This window comes from Peromyscus californicus, unplaced genomic scaffold (assembly GCF_007827085.1).
Source record: "Peromyscus californicus insignis strain IS unplaced genomic scaffold, ASM782708v3 Scaffold_23__1_contigs__length_62951481, whole genome shotgun sequence".
Lineage (NCBI taxonomy): Eukaryota > Metazoa > Chordata > Mammalia > Rodentia > Cricetidae > Peromyscus > Peromyscus californicus.
Genome location: NW_026294534.1, coordinates 58,958,343 through 58,980,532, shown reverse-complemented (window position 1 = coordinate 58,980,532; position 22,190 = coordinate 58,958,343). Strand labels below are relative to the sequence as shown.

Here is a 22,190-nt window from a genome sequence, read left to right as displayed (position 1 = left end):
ATGTAATAAAGGATCTTACCCTCACAGGTATTTTCAAAGACACAAAATGAAGAACCCTTAATGAAGGGGAATACCATCAGTGTAAACCTTAAGATCTGATCCCTCTTTGCAATTAGACCAAATTGTAAAATTAATTCATACAGATATAAAGATTCATCGGTGTAATGAATGTGGTAAAGCTTTTATATGTATCAATTATCTTTGCAGGTACAAAAGAAGTAATACTGGAGAGAAAGCTGCTGAACATACTCAATGTGTTAAAGTCTTTGCATATCACACGCATCTTCAAAGGCAAGAAGGAATTCATACTAGAGAAAAACCCTGTGAATGTAATCAATGTGGTAAAGTTTTTACACACCGTAATACTCTTCGAATACATAAAAGGACACATACTGGAGAGAAACCTTATGAATGTAATCAATGTGATAAAGCCTTTGCAAGTCATGGTCTTCTTCGAAAACATAAAAGGACACATACTGGAGAGAAACCTTATAAATGTAATCAATGTGGTAAAGCCTTCTCACAACACAGTAATCTCCAAGTACATAAAAGGACACACACTGGAGAGAAACCCTATGAATGTAATGAATGTGGTAAAACCTATGCACGTCATAGTCATCTGCAAATACATAAAAGAACACATACTGGAGAGAAACCCTACAAATGTAATCAATGTGGGAAAGTCTTTTCACACCAGAGTAATCTCCGAGTACATAAAATAACACATACTGGAGTAAAACCCTATGAATGTCATGAATGTGGTAAAACTTTTGCAAATAACAGTTATCTCCGAATACATAAAAGAACGCATACTAGAGAGAAACCCTATGTATGTAATCAATGTGGTAAAGCATATGGACGCCACAATCATCTTCAAACACATAAAAGAACACACACTGGAGAGAAACCCTACAAATGTAATGAATGTGGTAAAGCCTATGCACAATACAGTAATCTCCAAATACATAAAAGAAGACATACTGGAGAGAAACCCTATGAATGTGATCAATGTGGTAAAGCTTTTACAAGTAATGGTCAACTTCAAATTCATAAAAGAACGCATACTGGAGAGAAACCTTATGAATGTAATCAATGTGGGAAAGTCTTTGCACATCATGGTAGTCTTCAGATACATAAAATAATACATACTGGAGAGAAACCTTATGAATGTAATCAATGTTTTGAAGCTTTTGCGCTTCACAGTCATCTTCGAATGCATAAAAGGACACATTGGAGAGAAACCCTACAAATGCAATCAGTGTGATAGAGCCTTTGCATATATCATCAGCAGTTTTTGAAATCATGAGAAAAAATATACTGCAGAGAAACCCTATAAATGTAGAGAGTGTGGTAAAGTTGTTTTCTTTATACAAGAGTAAATCTTTTATCATGTAATTGATATGTTAAAGCCTTTGCATATCAGAGTAGTCTTTGAGGACCTCAAAAAACTCATACAGAAGGCAATCTGATCATAAATGATTTGGTAAGATCTTTAGCCAACATAACATCCAGTTATATAAGATTATTTATTGTAAAGAAAAAAAATCTGACAGGTGTCAACAATCTAGTCAAGCATTATGTTGTCCCCCTTTATTTTGTTTGCAACTCCAAACTCATGAACAAAAGCCCTATGAATTTAAAAGATAAGGTAACCTTTTAGATTTCACACTTTTATTCAATTGCATGAAATAACTCATCCAGGTGTAAAACTTTATGGATTTGTATTAGTGCCTTTTCTATTGTTGTGATAAAACATAATGTCTAAGTCACCTTATGAAAGGGTTTAATTTGGCCTGTGATTCCAGAGTGATACAAGATCACCATGAAAGTGTCATGGCAACAAGTGTCAGGCATGGCAGCTAAATCAGGAAGCTAAGAACTCACATCCTCAGCCTTCAGCATGAAGCAGAGAGTGGGAACTCAAAATGGTTTGTGGATGTAGACTCTCAGGCCCACCCCCAGTGACATATTTCTTCCAGCAGAGCAGTAATTTTTTAAATCTTCCCAAATGAGACTACCAACTGAGAAGGATTGATTTCCCTGACTTCAAGCCTACAGACTTGCTTTCTGTTACATGAACCAATTCAAGATGAAGAAAAACTCTGTAAGTAAGCCTCAAAACCTCTGTTACAGGAGTGAATGCTTACATGAGAAAAAACATTCATGAGTGAAACTTTGTTTAAAGATTTGATTTAATTTTAATTATGTGATATCACTGTGTCTTTGTATGGGTATGTGCATGTGCATGCTGGTACCCAAGAAGGTTAGACCCTTGGATCTTCTTGTAGCAGGAATTGCAGGAAGTTGTCAAGAAACCGACTTTAGTCTGGGGAATAAACTTGTCATAACTGCTCTGCCATATCTCTAGTCCTGTAAATATTTTAAAGCCTTTTAATATCCTCTTGATATCAGCAAATATGGAAGAACTCAAGAGAAAAACCCTATTCATGTAAATGATTTGGTAAAGACTTTAAATATCACAGTTGTCTTCAGTTTCCAGAAAAAAACTTGTTTCATCTCTTTTTCATTGTAACCTTGAAGTAAGTAAATCATTTACCATGTTCACGCAAAACTGATAGCTGAGATCACAGCATCATGGTTTCTATTTTGCAATATTTGAAGTAGATATTAAAGTGTGTTATATGATGGCCAATTGATTTAGTGAAGTTATTTTTGTGGTTCTTATATTCCTTCTGTTGCTTTTCTTCATCTTCTATTGTGTTTTCACTTAGTGATAGATATTTTTCTGCTGCAATGTATAGAATGGGATGCCCATCATCTAAGTGGTCCATGTAAATATTAACAAGTGTGTGATCCTATTTTTCAAGTAAGGGTATCTCTGAAAGGGTGGTTGGTTGTTGTTCCTGGGTTGTTTTTTTTTTTTTCATATTTTTGCAAATTCCTTTGAGATGTTGTTGTTTGTTATACAGCCTGGCTTGGTTATCAGTAATTAGTCAAGGATACAATTGAACTCATGATCCCAATGAGTACAAGTTCAAGGGTGGATGATATACCTCCAGAGTTTGCTGTTTTGTCAACACATTTTAACAATGTTAATGTTAAAATGTTTAATGGACGAGAATATAACGAAACATTAAATGCCTTATGTGTATACCCAGCAGCATTTTCATCTATCTGGTAGAGATGTAATAATGTAGAATTATCAGCAATCAACTATATATTTCACAATATAGCTTGATGTTCTATGGATATGTATATAGTATTTGAAGTTCCATGCATTTTTATGTCCCCATCAGTTATCCATTTAACACTTCATCTTAAAGTACTGTCTTTTATGGGAATTATTCAGAGATGCAAGATGTAACATTAATGAGATTTATTTTTTTATAAAAACATTTCTGTTTGTGTGTAATGTGATTATGGGTTTTTGGCTGTGACAGATATGTGGTGGCCAGAAGACAACTTTGTGGGGTCTGCTTTTAGCCATTTTCATATGGTGATCAAGATGAGGTTACTGGCCTTGCACACTGCAGACATTTCCCACTGAGCCATCTCACTGGTGCTCACATAAGATTAGCTGAAACATTACATCAGTAAAATAATGTCTTCTTTTCATATTGTAAACATATTTTCATCCAAGGATAAAGTAAAATAGAGTAAAAAAAATATTATTTATTTGAATAATAAATCCTATTTGCAAGTGAAAATGATATATTGCTATCTTTTATTTATTAACTATGACCTCTTTTACCACTCCCATTTTGGATTGTAAAAGAAAGCCTGGTGGTCACTGCCTGAGGAAAATTCTTACCTGCCTTTATTCAAGCCTGGGGACTAGAGAGATGGCTCAGAAGTTAAGAGCACTGGCTGCTCTTCCAGAGGTCCTGAGTTCACTTCCCAGCAACCACATGGTGGCTCACAACCATCTGTAATGAGATCTGGTGCCCTCTTCTAGCCTGCAGGGATGCATGCAGACAGAACACTGTATACATAATAAATAAATAAATAAATAAATAAATAAATAAATAAATAAATAAATCTTAAAAAAAAAAGAATTCAAGCCTGACCCTCTTGCTCAGCCAGAGGATCGCTATAGCTTGGGTTTATAACTGAATACCCTAGAGGAGGGAGACCTGAGAGAGAGGAGGATTTTGACTAGAGAACTTGACGACAAGACAGAGAAAAGAGAACAGAAGAACTAGATGGAGAAGAACTAGATTAAAGGGCTAAAAGAGAGTATTAGAGGAACAAGATGGAAGATGAGGAAGAGACAGATGGGAAAGAACAAGAAGAGAAAGAAGGAGATGGGAGAGGAGCTAAGATGGGAAAGAACTAGATGGATGAGAACCTAGATGGGGCAGAACTAATAAAAAACTAATAAGGTTGGTTAACAAGATGGGGCAGAACTAATATGAGAGAATTAAGATAAAGCTTAGAGGAGACAGCAGATAAATGTAGAAAGAAATGAGGCAAAAAAGGAGATGGGTATGAGAGCAGAATAGAAGCTGTGTTGAGAGAGAACTGACTCAGAAGAATAAAGTGTATGGACTAAAGATTTTCATATACATAGATTCATTATCAGCTGGTTGTATATTCTTCCCAGACCCTGGGAGGGGACTATCGAGGGCTGGACCCTTATAGTCTCCTTTATTGCACAATAGTATTGCTTCAGTTGGGTACTCGTTTGATTCCTAGAATCTGCATCAGATGGGTCATAACTACTTGTTATTTCCAAGCCCAGGAGATATGATGCATTCTTCTGACATCCTAGAGCATCAGACATACAAATGGTGGAAATGTGTGTGTGTGTGTGTGTGTGTGTGTGTGTGTGTGTGTGTGTGTGTGTGTGTGTGATTTTAAAAGTTTCCTTCATGTAGATGTTATTTTGAAAAAGAATGAAATTTAATCTAGATGTCTTAAGTTTTGCAAGTGTGTATATCAAGGGCATGCCAGGTACTAGTGGAGATCAGAAGAGGGGTCTGATCCCTTGTGACTGGAGTTACAAACAGTTGTGAGCTGTCTTTTGCATGCTGGGAATCAAAGTCCAGCCCTGTGGATGAGCAGCTAGTGCTGTTAGCTGCTAAGCCATCTATTCAGCCCCATGAACATGTCATTATAGCAGTAAGGTATGGATGGCTGATACTGAGTTCATCTTTACCTCAGCCTTGATCACCAAAAGAAATATAAGATTAATAGCATCAGAAACTAACTTAGTCATGGTTCTTAAAGAAGATTCCATGCCCAAATGTCCACAGAATGAGGGAAGAGTACAAAACTACTATCTATCCTGCCTTGCATCCAGGAGTAGGCAGTTTCACTTTCTATCTCAATGTACCTCTGACTGGCATCAGCAGCCTGCATCTAGCTAGATAGTGTGTTCCTTCTTGTGGGCTAATCAGGACTTTCTCACAGCCCTTCAAGGTGACTCTGAGCTAATCAGAACTTTCTCACAGCCTTGGAGCAAACAAGCTTGAACTCTATTGACTCAGAATAGACTTCAGATTCAAATTGGGAAACTGAGGGGGCTGGAGAGATGGCTCAGAGGTTAAGAGCACCGACTGCTCTTCCAGAGGTCCTGAGTTCAATTCCCAGCACCCACATGGTGGCTCACAACCATCTGTAATGAGATCTGGCACCCTCTTTTGTATACATAATAAATAAATAAATGTTAAAAAAAAAACTAATAAGGTTGGTTAACAAGTACTGATACATTACCAACCACAGTGAACCTTTAAAAAAAAAACAAATTGGGAAACTGAGTCAGTTGTGGGCTCCCACAGCCAGCACCAATTGTTGAAGCTGCTTTCTTTTTTTTTCTATTGTATAATTTTGGCTTATTTGTAAAAAATCAGATGTCCACAGGTCTGTGGATTTATGTTAGGATCTTAGATTGTAGTTTATTCATCCACCTGTCTGTTTTTATACCAGGACCATGCATTTATTATTACTATAGCTCTGTAGTAGAGCCTGAAATAATGAGGGATAGTGATACTTCATGAAGTTTTTTTATTGTACAGTATTATTTTAATACTCCTGGGTTTTTTTGTTCTTTCATATGAAGTTGAGTATTGTTCTTTCAAGGTCTGTAAAGAATTGTGTTGGAATCTTGAGTACTGCGTTGAATCTGTAGATTGCTTTTGATAAGATGGCCATTTTTACTATGTTTATCCTACTGATCCATGAGCATGGGAGATCTTTCCATTTTCTGATATCTTCTTCAATTTCTTTTTTCAAAGATCTGATATTCTTGTCATAGATCTTTCACTTGTTTGGTTAGAGTTATCCCAAGATATTTTATGTTGTTTGTGGCCATTGTGAAGGATGTTGTTTCCCTAATTTTTTTCTCAGCCCATTTATCATTTGTATACAAGAGGGCTACTGATTTTTTTTTTTAGTTAATCTTGTATCTAGCCATTTCACTGAAGGTGTTTATCAGCTGTAAGAGTTCCCTGATAGAATTTTTGGGATCACTTATGTATACTCTTGTCATCGGCAAAGAATGAAAGTTTGACTTCTTCCTTTCCAATTTGTATCCCCTTGATGTCCTTTTATTGTTTTATTGCTTTAGCTAGAACTTTGAATATTATACTGAATAGATATGGAGAGAGTGGGCAGCCTTGTCTTCTTCCTGATTTTAGTGGAATCACTTTGAGTTTCTCTCCATTTAATTTGATGTTGGCTGTTAGCTTGCTGTATATTGCATTTATTATGTTTAACTATGTCCCTTGTATCCCCGATCTCTCTAAAACTTTCATCATGAAGAGGTGTTGGATTTTGTTGAAGGCTCTTTTAGCATCTAATGAGCTGATCATGTGATTTTTTTTTCTTTCAGTTCATTTATATGGTGGATTACATTGATAGATTTTTTTTTTATTAAACCATCCCTGTATTTCTGGTCATCCCATCATTCTAATGACTCACTAAATGAAGTTGAAGCCATATAAGCCATTAGCAGTGGTATGGGTCTTGCCATTAATGGTAGCACAGACCTTGTAATCATGATATTTAGAAAGTGGAGGCAGGAATTTCAGGATTTCAAAGTCATCCAAGGTGAACATGTTCAATGGGGTATGGTGGGAGACCAGTGGATCTAAGGAGACTGTGATTGGCTCAGACCAATGTCCACAGTCTTCTTTGTAGCTCCAGAACTTGTGGGTCATGGGACCAGCAAGGTGTCAGCTGAGGTATTTATGCTTCAGATTTTCTATTATTGATAATGTTTCCTGTCTAACGCAGTTAAGATTACTTTGGGTTCAAACTCTTTTTGTTCATTAAAGAGTAGAATTCTCCTGCAGGTGGGGTGAGCTTCCTAATTGCTTATCCAGTGCAATGTGTTTAGCCCTGAAACCATATACACACAACCAACAGAAATGGACTTAGCAGGTTTTATTCATGTATTTGTGCATACTTATTCACACATACTTAACAAGGAAGGAATTGCAAGAGGAGAATCTGGGAAGGGATTGAGTGAGGACAAGGAAGGGGGAAAGTGACATAATATATTTTAATCACAATGTATGAAAATAATTTTTAAATAAAAATGTAGCTAGAGAGATGGCTTAGCACTTAAGAGTACTGGGTATTGTTACTGAGGGCACAGGTTTCATTGCAAAGAAACCCTGATAGCTAACCATCTCCTGTAACTTCCATTCCAAGGGATCTAATACCTTCTGGGCTCTGCAGGGACTGCAACAGACAAATTGAGGCTAACACCCATATTCATAAAAAAAAATAAAGCTTAAAATTGAATTCTGTACAGTTATGTCACAGCCTTGAGACAGACAGCAGTCAGGGGTATTTGAGATGAACTTCTGGTCCTCCATGGAAACAACTGTAGCCTTCCTCTGAGCAAGCCTGCTCAGAAGCCAAAGCAGCCTTATTCTGAGGTTAGAATAGCTCAGAAATGCTGGTCACTTAAGAACAGCATTCACAGTTTGGATAGGTCACTTTCCCTGATGTTTATTTTGTATTTGTGTTCTCTGTCCTTTATATATATGAGAATTGTGGTATTATACATATTTTAAGTGTTTTTTTTAGATCATACACTATGATCTATTTATAATGTGTGATGTAAAAGATAAATTTGCTTTGTAAATCTCTATCTGCCTAATTGGCTAGACTTGCAGTCTCCTGTCCCTATTTAAATTGTTCAAAGTGCAACCTGGGGCCTGGATCTAAAAGGGACTTAAGGATAAAATTTGTTCTAGTCTGGATTCTCTTTTACCGTTAGCCACAGCTCGATATACATTGTTATTAATGAGATTTCTGTTTATTAAACTTGTAAATATGTGGAATGATTTCTCCCTAGGAAGGCGTATTAATCCTATATCAGCAGTGCTTCCAGCCTTTTAGAATAATCTTTCTGAAACAAACTTACAAATGTTGACTCAGGTAGCCTTGATCCCATGCCGTTGTTCCCCCGGGGCAGTAATATTGTTGTCCTTGTGATTAAACCAACTAAATGATTAAAGAATTCTTACCACCACTAAGTTTTAAAATTACCCATTTGAGTCAGGTAATCAACTGTGCATTTCAGTAACAGGAAAAGGACTTTCATGTGGGGCATGGCTTCTGCTTTCAGACCAGAATAGGAGGAATAGTTTGTTGTGTACACTGCAGAGGAAAACGGGATAGGCAATCAGCTGCTGCAGTCACCATTATGAAAAAGGTCCTGATTGTGTAATTTTACAGCATGTATTATTTCATGTCATGTGAATGAAGACAGACCAGATTGGGGGGTGTACAATTTGGGAAGGTTAGCTTGACAGTAATACTTCTATGCAGATATGTTTTATCCTGGTTGACACAGTTAACACAAGAGAATTGAGACACAGACCATTGGCTGTAGTTGTGTGTATCACATTATAAATCTCACCAGTTAAGATTGCACATAGGTGCAAGGTCAAACAGTATCTTTTTAGTGCCATTCCCTCTGGCTGGGAATGATTTGCTCCCTTTCCAAGTCAGTATTGTTATGTGTATTTTCAATCATATTTATCTTTTTTCAAAGTCAATTATTTCACTTTTTAAATCTGATTTTCTTTAAATGCATCATTGCTCTGTTCTCTTGTTTGTAATTATTCTCCAATGTTTCCCAGTCAATAATAATTTCTTTTCATTTTTCTCAAGTGCTGTTATTTATTTCTGCTTAGAGCAATGTGTCCTCTAGCCTCATGCTATATAATTGAGAATTGATTTGAACACCTAATCCTTCCTCTGCTGCCCAGGGCTGGAAAGAAAGTCTTGGAACTCCTTTCAGGCCAGGCCTTGACTGGTTAGGAGAAGGAAAAATAGACCAGTTAATGAGTGTCCTTTAATCTCTCTGGCTTTTATTGGGAACTTACAAATGAAGAGGGACCTGTGTAAAAATTGCATTCACTGACCAACTGTAAAGCAGGTGTAGTCACAGCACAGAAAGGGATGGGCAAGAAAGAGGGCGAAAGCTTTCCTGCTGTGACAGTAGTTGACATTACCAATGAGTAGTGAGGTAATCAATTTTAGATGATGAATAAATGTCCTGACTGGCCATACACCAGGCAATCAGGAATCTGGATAAAGAACTGAAGTTATCATGAACCAAATCACTCTAGTTTAACCATAATAGAACTGAAGTAAATGGTGTGGCCCTGCCTAAACAGAACTGTTATTTTAGAGGTTTAAGATGAACAGTCTTCTAATTCATGGCTTGGTTTTCTTTAGCATCAGTTACACAGTAATAAATGTTACTGCTTTAATGTGACCTGTGTTTGGCTGCAGGACTTCCCAGCTATGAAGCAAAGGGTTGGCTGCACTGGACATTAAATGTGTAATGGAATGTGCACACAAAGGAAGAGAAAGAGGAAATGCTCTGAACAACTGGAAGAATTTTCTACTAAAATACAAATTTCCCAGGCTAGGGCCCTATCTGAACCTAGGGTGAAAGGGCAGAACTGAGAAGTCTTGTGCTGTTTGAATCATTTGATCTCTCCTAATCCAGTAGGGGAGATGCTGAGGCTTAGGTAGTATCTGGTTTCCCAGGGGTCTGTGGAAGAAACAGGGTCACTCTAGGATGAATCTTAGCTTTTGCAGCCACAGTGGAGTCAGTTTCTGGTAAACTGACTCGACTGTAGCTTCACTAAAGACTTTTTTAACTGTTGTACAGTTTTTAGCAAGTCAATTTCTGCACACTACAACCTCTTATCTGTAGCTCCACAAAGGAGACAAATGTCAAAGCAATTCTCAATCACATGATATCTTGGTTTTTCCCAGTTCCCTCTCAACCAAGTTTGACAGAGGCTTTGAACCTTTGAGGAAGCACTCAGATAAGATTTACATACTTCAAAGAGAAGGTAGTGGACACAAAAGGTGACAGTCACAAAAGGCAGATCAAAGCCCAGGTGCTACTGCTTTGGAATCAGGCCAGCTACAAAGCTCTGTGGGAACTCCAATTACAGTCCCAGCTGGGTAATCTTAGCTATCTAGGGACTCTGGGCAGGCCTAGCAATCAGGAAGAGCAGGTTGGCTGAGCTGTCAGATCTGCTAGAAATTGAATGGACTATGAGCCAGACTGGTTCTGTTGATCCATATAGTGATCTGGATAGTGGCCCTTGGCCTCTGAGCCTTCCTGAGTGTGTATTCCCTAGGAACAGGGAGGCTCTTCAGACCTGGCCATGGGAGCTATGGTGCTTATAATATCACTGTCCTGTGTACACACAGACATTGCTTTTGGTGTGCAGTAGGAAGACTGTAGCTAGAGTTTTCCTGCCTGGCCCACAGTCAGGACAAATCTCTGACACCCGCCAGTCCCACAGCCACTCAAACCCAACCAAGTAAACACAGAGACTTATATTGGCTACAAACTGTATGGCCGTGGCAGGCTTCTTTGCTAACTGTTCTTACAGCTTAAATTAATCCATTTCTATTAATCTATACCTTGCCACATGGCTCGTGGCTTACCGGCATCTTCACATGCGGCTTGTCATGGTGGCGGCTGGCAGTGTCTCTCTGACTCAGCCTTCCACTTCCCAGCTTTATTCTCCTCCTTGTCCCGCCTACACTTCCTGCCTAGCCAATGGCCAATCAGTGTTTTATTTATTGACTAATCAGCAACACATTTGCCATACAGAACATCCCACAGCAGAAGACAGATTGGAAAACTGAAGGTCTGGTTTCTAGACGTTCTGACCATTGCATTCCCCATTCAGTTTTGTGTGACAACTTTCACAAATAGTTTAGAAACTGGTAGAAAGGAGGTAATGGGGATCATCCTTCAAAAATACTTGATTAGAAATGCTTTTAACTTTCCTCTACCACCAGCCACAATGGCATGATTTAGGGAAATTAAATTCCAGGAGACAAAAGAAATTTCTGAACTACAGAGGTTCCTTGGGTGTGCATGGTATTGGGTGGGTAGATAGGGTACATTCTACATCTTGTGCCATAATCAATGTGGCAGGAAGCCGATATTAAATTATTCTTCTAAACAGTTTTGTGTGTGGGCATCAGTCAGATTGGGTTTGCCTGACACAAGGGAGACTTAGAGGATGCAGTGCCATAGCCAACCATTCTGATCACCTCCATTTCCAGGAAGAGCTCTAGAGCATGGAGCCTCTGGTGGTTTTTAGCAGCATTCTTACCCTGCAAGGAAAAGTCATGAAACGCAACATAATCCACTAACAAGAGTTTTACTAAGACAAGGAGAAAAGGATAGACGTGATCAGGCCTGCTGAAAGGATACGTGTGTGAAGGGGGTGGAGGAACATGGAGTCTGTCTTTTAAAGGCCAAGTTGCACCTGCGTACACAGGCCCACATGGCTATTCCACACATGCACATAGATCACGTGGTTGTGCCACGTGATTTACGCAACCATGAAGCCAACGGGATCATGCGACATGAAGGATTTATGACCCAGAAATGACTAGGCAGAAATGACTAAGTGTCCTGCCAGGCATGCACAACCATGGGGGTGTGGTTGGAATTCCTGTCAGCCTCTCTTTTTGAAAGAGAGATCAGTAGTAGCTGGAGGGTCAGAAATTATAGCAGTTTAAAGGTCATTCTGAGTTATTTTTGTGGGAGTTGTGAAGTCTATTTAACCTCTATAGCTATACAATCATAGGTGACAATGGTCAAGTTCACATTTTTCCTGGCTGAGTTTCCTTAGGTCTTTTAATGAATGCTTAACTATATTTTTGTCCTTTTTTTTCTCTTGGCTTTTTCTCTCTGTCCCCTTATTCTTTCACAAATATTGTACACATTCTTGATTGTTTTAGATTTGTGGTAAGTACAAAAATCCCATTGTGTCAATGTGTGTACCATTTCTTCTTAATCCTATTGAGAATTCTGTTTTTCCATATGGAGTGTAGCTTTAGAATCAGGTTTCCTGTTAAAAAGGTTTTGGGAATTTTCTTTGGATTGTATTGAATTTGTGCTGCACATTGAGCATACTCAATATATTTTTAAAATACATCATGTTAATGGTGTTGCTTATCGTAATATCAAAGGGTAAAAGATACTATCTTACATAATTATTCATTTACTAAATGGCAGTAAATGTGTGAAACTGAAACTTATGTGGAATAATGTATAAAAACATAAAAAGAGTACTGCAATATAGTTTAGTGACACAGAATACAGTGTTATGTTCACATAAAAGATATCTTACTAAGTATGATTTAATTGAGAAAACAAAAGGAGTGAAAATAAAAATGCACTAGAATTTAACAATGAATCTGAATGTGACATCAGACTCTGTAGTAGCATACAAAATAAACTTTTATGGCTCTTGGTTGGGATTTTCCACAGATATCAACTGAAATTAGTTAAAAGCATGTTGCATTGCTGTAGTTGATGTAAATTGTACATTTTTAGTGTGTGTGTTCTGATGCATTTGGACATATTACCTATGTTCAAGCGACTCCATTACTACAAACAAAACGGTAAGCCACGTTCTCCAGACATTTTCTTTCTATCCATGTGTTTATGTGTGTCTACAGTATACAGAGTTCTCATAAAATGACAGAATTGCTTTGGATCCCAGCAATCTTCTCAGTATATTTTCCATATGCTTGAAATTAGTATTATGAAGTATCAGAATTCTCATGCTCATGGCAGTTGTATTCATGGTGGCCTAAAGATGAAAATAACCTAAATGTTCACGTGTTGAGGACAAGATGGGTATCTCAGGAGGCCATTGTGATAAATGAATGAAGACAATAGCAATGGTTAAAGGATTATACAGTTATGAAGGACTCTCACAGTCAGTGCTGTATTGGTCATGGGACAGCATGTAATTACAGCTTAGACAGTGTCAATGCACTTCTTTTACCCTTCTGATTTTAATCTCTAATGCACTCTCACTTGTCTGATGGATGTGAGAGCTTCTGTCATCTTGTCTACACTGCAGGTAGCAATAGAAAACGAAGGGCAGAAAGAGCCCAGAATCTAGATGAAGCAGTCATCTTCAAAGGGTTTTACTAATTTTTTTGTTGGAATGCAGAGAAAAAAATTAAATATGAAGCTTTTTGTTGGAAGTTGTTATAGAGATGAGATCCAAATGTGCTATTATAGTGTAAAATGCAGAAAATTGCTTTATTTGGATGGTTGAGAGCTTTCTGTCAATTTTTCATACTACATGACAAAGTAAGAGTGAGGTTAACAAACAGGCTGACTTGTTTTGTTTGAGTTTAAATAATGACAATAAAGTATAGTTTTAAAAAAATGTAATAGCCTTAGACAAGTGACTCATCTCTTTGTTTTCTTTTTATCAAATAACCCACCTTAGATGATAACATTTTCATTTTTGCTATGGAGACTGTGTTTAAACATTTAACATTTTTAATATATCAGTTTGTGTATGGTCAATGTATTATATAATTAATGTGGCAATACTTCTGATTTCACAGATCTAGACAAGTCCCAAGAATGAGCTTGAAATAAGTGCCTGTGTGATGCTCACCCTCTGCACATGCAGAAAGAGAACTGTACCTCTCTTTCCCTGACTTCACTATCCCACATCTCTTTGTTCATTATTGCTTCCCTTCTTCTTTGCATTTCATCTAGGGAAAAAGGAATTATCTTTTTAATTGAAAACAAACTCTTCTCTCACATAATACATCCCAATCTGAGTTTCCCCCCCACCTCCCCTCCTAGGGCCCATCCCTGTTCCCTCTTTACCAGATCCACTCCCCCTCCATTTCTTCTTCAGAAAAGAGTAGGGCTACAGGAAAGAACAGCCAAACAGGACCAAAGAAGATACAGAAAGATAAGTCAAAAAACCTCATTGAGGCTGAACAAGGTAACCCAATAGGAAGGAAAGACTCAGGAGCAAGCGAAAGAGTCAGAAGTATATCTTCTACCACTGTTAGGAGTCCCACTAAAACACTAAGCTAACAGCTGAAATATATATGCAGAGGACCTGGTGCAAACCCATGCAGGTCCCATGTTTGCCATTTAAGTCTCTGAGGTTCCTGGCCATTTGGGCAGTGTAAGGCATGGGTTCCCTTTCACAGTTTGGACCTTAAGTTAAAACAAATATTAATTGGCCACTCCCACATGTTCTATGTCACCATGCTCTAGCACATCTTGCAGGCAGGACAGATTGTAGGTGGAAAGTTTTGGAGGTGGGTTGGTGTTCAGGTTTCACTTTCTGTAGCCTATTGAGTACCTTCTTGTGACAAGGAGATAGAACATAGAGGCAAAAGTTCCAAGCCTGCACCTATGAAACCTCTCTGCATTCACTGAGCTGTGTGGAAATTGTCCTGGGAAATGGAGCCCTGCTGTCAGTCTTCAGAGAATAACCTTCTGTCTTAGCAGCAGCCTGAGTTGTTTAAGAATCTCCAGAGGACCTCCTTAGCCGACAACTGTACTCAATGTAACTCAGTCCCATCACTACAAAAGACAGCAAGTTCAGACTCCTTGTCCTCCATTACTAGGAGTCCTCATTCAGGTCACCCTCACAGATTCCAGGAAGTTGTCAATGCACTAGGTTTCCACACTAGCCCCTAAATGCCCCCTAATTCCAGCTCTCTCTCCCTGTACTCTCTCCCTCCTTATGCCCACCTGGTCCCTCCTTATCCTGACCTCACTCACCCCCATCCCCCCTACAGAATCTATTCTATTTAGCCTTTTAAGAATTCATGCTTTGCGCCAATAGCTCTCCTCTTTACCCAACCTCTCTGGGTCTGTGGATTGTAGTTAATTATCATTTACTTAATAGCTAATATCCACTTATAAGTGAATACATACCATATCTGTCTTTGTGGGACTGTGTTAGGTTACCTCATTCAGGATGATTTTTTTCTAGTTGCATCCATTTGCCTATAAATTTCATGATGTCACTTTTTTAAACAGCTAATTAATACTATATTGTGTAAATGTACCACATTTTCTTTATACATTTTTCAATTAAGGAACATCTAGTTTCTTTCCAGCTTCTGGATATTATGAATAAAGCTGCAATGAACATAGTTGAGTAAGAGTCCCTATCGTAGGATGGCGTGTCCTTTGGGTATATGCCCAAGAGTGGTATAGCTGGGTCTTGAGCTAGATCAATACCCAGTTTTCTCAGAAACCACCATATTGATTTCCATAATGGCTGTACAAATTTTCACTCCCACCTGCAATGGAGGAGTGTTCCCTGTGCTATACATCCTCACCAGCATGAGCTGTCATTTGTATTATTGATGTTAGCCATTCTGACAGGTAGAAGATGGTATCTCAGAGTTATTTTGATTTGTATTTCCCTGATGGCTAAGGATGTTGGACATTTTTTAAGTGTTTCTCAATCATTTGAGATTCCTCTGTTGAGGATTCTCTGTTTAAATCTGTGTCAAAATTTTAATTGGATTCTTAGGGTTTTTAATATTTAGTTTCTTTTTTTTTTTTTTTTTTTTTTTTTTTTGGTTTTTCGAGACAGGGTTTCTCTGAGTAGCTTTGCGCCTTTCCTGGAACTCACTTGGTAGCCCAGGCTGGCCTTGAACTCACAGAGATCCGCCTGCCTCTGCCTCCCGAGTGCTGGGATTAAAGGCGTGCGCCACCACCGCCCGGCAATATTTAGTTTCTTGAATTCTTTATATATTTTGTATATTAGGCCTCTATTGGATACGGAATTTAAAAAATATTTTCTCATTTCTTTTTTTTTTTTTTTTTGGTTTTTTGAGACAGGGTTTCTCTGTGTAGCTTTGCGCCTCTCCTGGTACTCACTTGGTAGCCCAGGCTGGCCTCGAACTCATGGAGATTCGCCTGGCTCTGCCTCCTGAGTGCTGGGATTAAAGGTGTGCGCCACCACCGCCCAGCTATTTTCTCATTTCTTAGTCTACCATTTTGTCCTACTAATGATGTCCTTTGCCTTACAGAAGATTTTCAGTTTCATGAGGTCCTATTTATTAATTATCAATCTTAGTTCCTGAACTGTTGGTGTCCTCTTCAAGAAGTTGTCTCCTATGTCAGTGCATTCAAGGTTGTTTCCTACTTTCTCTTCTATCAATTTCAGTGTGTCTCGTTTATGCTGAGGTCTTTGATTCACATAGACTTGAGTTTGGTGCAGGGTCATAAATTTGGATCTATTTGCATTCTTCTACCTTTGGATATCCAATTTGACCAGCACCATTTTTTGAAGAAGCATTATTTTTATAGTTTGTATTTCTGGCTTCTTTATCATCGGTATGTGGATTTGTTTTTGTGTCTTTGATTCGGTTCCTTTGATCAATGTGTCTAAAAGCCACCAATAACATGCCATTTTCATTACTATAGCTCTATAGTATAGTTTTCAATCAGAGATGGTCATATTTCTGTAAGTTCTTTTATTGTCCAGGATTGTTTTGGTTGTCCTGGGCTTTCTATTTCTCCATATGAAATTGAGTATTGTCCTTTCAAGGTCTATAAAGAATTGTGTTGGAATTTTGATGGGGATTGTGTTGAATCTGTAGGTTGCTTTTGATAAGGTGACCATTTTTATTATGTTAATTCTATAGATCCATGAGAATGGGAGGTCTTTTCATCTTCTGATATATTCATTTTCTTTCTTCAAACACTTGACGTTTTGGTCATACAAGTCTTTCATTTGCTTTTTTTGATTTATTGCAACATATTTTATATTATGTGAAGCTATTGTGAAGGGTTTTTTCCCCTGATTTCTTTCTCAGTCCATTTATCATTTATATATAGGTGGGCTACTGAATTTTTTTGAGTTAATCTTGTATGCATCCACTTTGCTGAAAGTGTTTATCAGCTGTAGGAGTTTAGAGGTAGAATTTTGGGGGTCATTCATGTATAGCACCTTATCATCTTCAAATAATGATGATTTGAATTCTTCCTTTCCAATTTGTATCCCCTTAATCTCCTTCAGCTATTTTACTGCTCTAGCTAGAACTTCAAGTACTATATTGAATAGATATGGAGAGAGTGGACAATTTTTCTTGTCCTTGATTTCAGTGGTATTAGTTTGAGGTTCTCTCCACTTAATTTGATGTTGGATATAGGCTTTCTGTAAATTGCCTTTATTATGTTTAGGATGTCCCTAATCTCTCCAATGCTTTTTATCATGAAGCAGCATTCAATTTTATCAAAGGCTTTTGTGGCATCTAATGAGATGATCGTGTGGTTTTTTTTCTTTCAGATTATTTATATGGTAGATTACATTTACAAACATCCATATGTTGAGCCATCTCTGCATCTCTGAGATGAAGTTTGCTTGATGATGGTGGATGATCTTTTTGATGTGTTCTTGATCAGAATTTTTTGAGTATCTTTTACATCTATGTTCATAAAGGAAATTGGTCTGTAATTCTCTTTCTTTGTTGAGTCTTTATGTGATTTCGGTATGTCGGTGACTGTGGCTAGATGCAACAAAGAAAGAGAACTACAGAACAATCTCCCTCATGAACATTGATGCAAAAATACTCAATAAAATATCAGCAAACAGACTCCAAGAACACATCAAAACAATTATCCACCTTGATCAAGTAGGCTTCATCCCAGGGATGCAAGGATGGTTCAACATATGAAAGTCTGTCAATGTAATACACCATATAAACAAACTGAAAGAAAAAAACCACATGATCATCTCACTAGATGCTGAAAAGGCCTTTGACAAGATCCAACACCCCTTCATGATAAAGGTCTTGGCAAGATCAGGAATACAGGGAACATACCTAAACATAATAAAGGCAATTTACAGCAAGCCTACAGCCAACATCAAAGTAAATGGAGAGAAACTCAAAGCGATTCCATTAAAATCAGGAACAAGACAAGGCTGTCTGCTCTCCCATACTTATTCAATGTAGTACTTGAAGTTCTAGCCAGAGCAATAAGACAACATAAGGAGATCAAGGGGATATAATTGGAAAGGAAGAAGTCAAGCTTTCACTATTTTCAGATGACATGATAGTATACATAAGTGACCCCAAAATTTCGACCAAGGAACTCATACAGCTTATAAACACCTTCAGCAATGTAGCAGGATACAAGATTAATTCAAAACAAATCAGTAGCCCTCCTATATACAAATGACAAATGAGCTGAGAAGGAAATCAGAGATACATCACCCTTTACAATAGCCACAAATAATATAAAATACCTTTGGGTAACTCTAACTAAACAAGCAAAGTACCTGTATGACAAGAACTTTAAGTCCCTGAAGAAAGAAATTGAAGATATCAGAAAATGGAAAGATCTCCCATGCTCATGGATAGGTAGGATTAACATAGTAAAAATGACAATCTTACTAAAAGCAATCTATAGATTCAATACAATCCCCATCAAAATTCCAACACAATTCTTCACAGACCTGGAAAGAACAATACTCAACTTCATATAGAAAAACAAAAAACCCAGGATAGCCAAAAGAATCCTGTACAATAAAACAACCTCTGGGGTTGGGGATTTAGCTTAGTGATAGAACACTTGCCTAGTGAGTGCAAGGCCCTGGGTTTGGTCCTCAGTTCAAAAAAAAAAGCAACCTCTGGAGGCATCACAATCCCTGACTTCAAGATCTACTATAGAGCTATAGTAATAAAAGCAGCTTGGTACTAGCATAAAAACCAACATGTAGACCAATGGAACTGAACTGAAGACCCCAACATTAATCTGCACATTTATGAATATATGATTTTCGACAAAGAAGCCAAAACTGCACAGTGGAAAAAAGAAAGCATCTTCAACAAATGGTACTGGCATAACTGGATGTCAACATGTAGAAGACTGCAAATAGATCCATATCTGTCACCATGCACAAAACTTAAGTCCAAGGGGATCAAAGACCTCAACATAGATCCAGTTACTCTGAACCTGATAAAAGAGAAAGTAGGAAGTAGTCTTGAACGCATTTGCACTGGAGATCATTTCCTAAATATAACACCAGTAGCACAGACACTGAGAGAAACAATAAATGGGACCTCTTGAAACTGAGAAGCTTTTATAGGGCAAAGGATACGGTCAATAAGACAAAACGACAGCCTACTGAGTGGGAAAAGATCTTCACCAACCCCACATCTGACAGAGGGCTGATACCCAGAATATATAAAGAACTCAAGAACGTAGACATCAAAATACACAACAGTCCAATTAAAAAATGGGCTATAGAGCTAAACAGAGAATTCTCAACAGAAGAAGCTCAAATGGCTGAGAGACATTTAAGGAATTGATCAACATCCTTAATCATCAGGGAAATGCAAATCAAAATGACTCTGAGATACCATCTTACACCCGTCAGAATGGTTAAGATCAAAAACACTGAAGACAGTTTATGTTGGAGAGGATGTGGAGTAAGAGGAACACTCCTCCACTGCTGGTGGGAATGCAAGCTTGTACAGCCACTTTGGAAATCAATATGGTGCTTTCTTAGAAAATTGGAAATCAACCTCCCTCAAGACCCAGCTATTCCACTCTTGGGCATATACCCAGGGAATGCTCAATCTTACCACAAGGGCACATGGTCAACTATGTTCATAGCAGCATTATTTGTAATATCCAGAACCTGAAAACAACCTAGATGCCCATCAACTGAAGAATGGGTTAAGAAAATGTGGTACATATACACAAATACTCAGCAGAGTAAAGCAATGACATCATGCAATTTGCAGGCAGATGGATAGAACTAGAAAATATCCTGAGTGAGGTAATTCAGACTCAGAAGGACAAACATGGTATGTACTCACTCATAAGTGGATACTAGACATAAAGTAAAGGACAATCAGACTGCAGCCCACAGATCCAGGGAGGCTACCTAGTAGGAAGGACTGTAGCTTATAATAAGTTTTGGTTTTGCCCAATCACTGGGCATGCGTTAGAGAAACATTTCACTATTAGGATAAAAATTTGTACTGTATCAAGCTGATGAAAGAATATGCTGTCTGTACTTTCAGGAGGGGAGGCTAAAATCTTTTTAGATTATGGATTAGCCTAAAGAAAAATGTCTGCTGTAAATCAAACAGTGAAGGGGAAAATAAATAGGAATCTCACTTACACAACTTAAGTAAAACATAGCTCTCTGAACAGATGAAGATAGATTTCTTCTGTATCCCAGAATCTAATCAATATTTATATGTATAATTCAGCTATTATTTGGCTTAAAAGGGCTTATTGGGAAATGTTATCATTTTTATTATTTTCTACAGAGAAAATATTTTCCAGTTTCAAATAACCCTAGACTTTTGAATTATAACCTGTTTTTATGTTCAAGTTTATCTGTGTATTATTTGTCTGCAGTTGTACATGAAATGTTTTTTGCCCTGGCCAGCAGGGTGTCAACGGGGGCGACCCACCTGTGGGAGAGAATGAAAGGGATGGGGGAGACACGAAAGGAAGACAGCAAGACAGTGTGTTCTGATCAAGCTGCAAATTTTATTCTCCTCAGCAAGGCTTATATAGCATGGGGGGGAGGGGGCAGGAAGGAGGGAAGGGGTTCACGACATGCCATACATGCAGGTGAAGGACTACATGCAAGTCGTGAGGCTGCTAGGTGGTAAGGTCACTGGTCAGTGCTCATTGTTCTGTTGCTATGCTACCTGACCTGCCTGACCTGTTCTTTATCTTTGGGGGCATCTGGTTTAGGTCAGGGGCTTGTTCTCTGGCCTAGCTAGTACTTTTCCATGGTCCATGTTTGGTCCCTGACATCTCCCCCTTCTATACATATAGCAAAACAAAGAAAGGAGGCCCAAATATTTTTGCTGTGATGGGAGAGGGGTTCTATCCCTGATAAAATCCATTGTTAACAGTCGGTCCATGTAGGCATCCCCACATGCCCCGAAGGAAGCTGGAACAATGCAGTTTTTTACAGGGGGCATTTGAATTTGGGGAGAAAGGTATAGGGTCTGCATAATCGCTGTGCAATAGAGCATGTCATCCAAGGCACCCAGGATGGTGGGGCACTTTAGTCTCCCTGCCTTCTGCAGTCCCGGCTGCACCCTTAATCCCCTATGCAGTGGGCTCCAGCTCCCAGGCACAGGTGCATCCTCCCCTGAGCTGAGGGGCCTGTGCTGATATGGAGTCTTTATCTGGTTCATCAAGACCATGATCATGGAGATCGAGGCGATGGTAATGAACCTGAATTTCTTTTGCCTGAAGTTCGGCCAGCTGACCGCGCACAAATCAAATTAATCTAGACAAGGCCCAAGGGCCGAATGTCAAGACAAGAATGAGGCCAACCAAGGGTCCCAGAAGGGACGGCAGGAGGGTGGTTAGCCAAGGAGATGCAGAGAACCAATTTTGGAACCAGCCTAGCTCTTGATCTCTTTCTTTTTTTGTGCTTCTCTAAGCCTTCCCGGACCTTGGCCATGCTATCCCTTGCTACTCCTGTATGATCAGTATAAAAGCAGCACTCTTCCTTAAGAGCTGCACAGAGACCTCCTTGCTGTAAAAAGAGGAGGTAGAGCCCTCGGCGGTTTTGGAGGACCACCTCTGAAAGGGAGGTGAGGGAGGATTCAAGGGCGGAAATGCCTCGCTCAAACTATGCTATATCTTCATCTATGGAAATTCTAAGCTCTGAATAATGTTGATTAGATAAAACCAGGGAAGCTATGCTCATACCGGCCCCTGCAGCTCCGGCCCCCAGGAGGACAGCCAGAGTGACCATAGTCACGGGTTGGGGCATCCTATGCTTTCCTCCCTCCAATAAATTTTGCAATTGTGGGCAGTCTGACCCCACCCCCAGAGAAGAAAAAGAAAATTTGTAAGTGGGAGATATAAACTGTAGTCAGGTTGTATTCCTCCCAGTCCTTCTTGGCTGTGGGCGTTGGCAAATGTTGATCGCACA

General features: G+C 38.7%; 2 pseudogenes; both read left to right on the top strand.

Moving 5' to 3' along the window:
• Positions 1 to 2,653, top strand: part of LOC128119191 (zinc finger protein 431-like) — a 28,437-nt pseudogene extending 25,784 nt beyond the window's left edge.
• The window catches only part of LOC128119192 (zinc finger protein 431-like), a 62,318-nt pseudogene that overhangs the window by 25,772 nt on the left and 14,356 nt on the right, over positions 1 to 22,190 (top strand).